We start from the raw sequence: 1,278 nt of genomic DNA, 5'->3' as shown, positions 1-1,278 counted from the left end.
TGTAAGGGTGGCCAGAGCCTGGAATAGGCTTCCCAGAGAGGTGGTGCTCTCACCTTCCCTGGAAATCTTCAAGAGGAGACTGGATAGGCACCTGGCTGGGGTCTTATGACCCCTGCCACCCCCAGTGCTCCTTCCTGCCCATGGCAGGGGTCGGACTCGATGATCTGTCTAGGTCCCTTCCCACTCAGTGATGCTATGATTCTATAAACAGAAATGTGTGCTGGAGAATACACTGCCCCATGGCCCTTCTGGAGCATTTCCTTCAGCAGAAACCTCCAGCCTCCCTGTCTCAGTTCCTTTTGCAGAGCTCCCATGGTCCAGGCCAGGACTTGATCCTCCAGCTGGGTCACCCTCATGTGCATGAGGCAGCCTGTCTGGATTCTTAGAAGCCCTTCCTCTGGGCACCGGGTCTAGACCCTAGGCCTGCCCCATCCTGTGGGCTCCAGCCAGCTTTGTCCATCCCTCATTTTTACCTCCATACTTCTCCTTGAAGATGTTTTCTTTCCCTTACCTCACCACCTTTCCTTTCACCTCACTTTGCCATGAACTGGGAGCTGCTACATGTCCCTTACCAGCACCTTCCAGTCTCCCCAAAGCTTTCCATAAAAGCAGCTACCCTTTCCTCCCTCGCCAGCCCCTATTTCTGCACTTCTTTCTCAGAAGCCTGACACACATCAGATGTGGCAGGCAGGGCTAATGGCATTCTCATCCCCAGGCCTTCTGACCCTTAGAGGGGCAGTCTTCCCTGCTGCATTCTCCTATAATTTCTGCAGCAAGGCTAAGAGGATGGTATATGTTACCAGAGAAGGTCCACCCTGTGCTCCTTATGAAAGTAGGATGACTAGGCACCCAGGAGAATCAAAGGCTCAAAGGTGAACACTGAGGGAAGGGTTTCCATCCACTTTCCTCACCCAGGCTTAAGTAGCTTCGGAGGAAGCTGCAGTCATTGGATATTTCTGAGGCTAAGAAGTGAACTGGATTCATAGTAGGATCATATGAGTTATATTAATATTATGTGAATAAGAATGTCCAATTTTCTGTTTGATAGGATTAAACGTTTACAAGTGATAAGGACCCTTATGTTTCAGGGCATGTTACTCTGCAGCTGACAGGGGACAGGGAGAAACTTCTCTCCCTGAGGAAATAATGTGCTCCAGCATGAGACATGGGACACTTTTTTCTGATGGTGGGGCTGACCACTGTCAGAGACTGGGCTGGCTGCACTATGGCTTGAAAGAAGTGATGTTGCCATCTCATGTTTGAGGTTTGAGATGAACT

The sequence above is a fragment of the Gavialis gangeticus genome, unplaced genomic scaffold (genome assembly GCF_001723915.1).
Source record: "Gavialis gangeticus isolate Ggan-Ray unplaced genomic scaffold, GavGan_comp1, whole genome shotgun sequence".
Classification (NCBI taxonomy): Eukaryota; Metazoa; Chordata; order Crocodylia; family Gavialidae; genus Gavialis; species Gavialis gangeticus.
Note: the sequence above shows the minus strand (reverse complement) of the source record.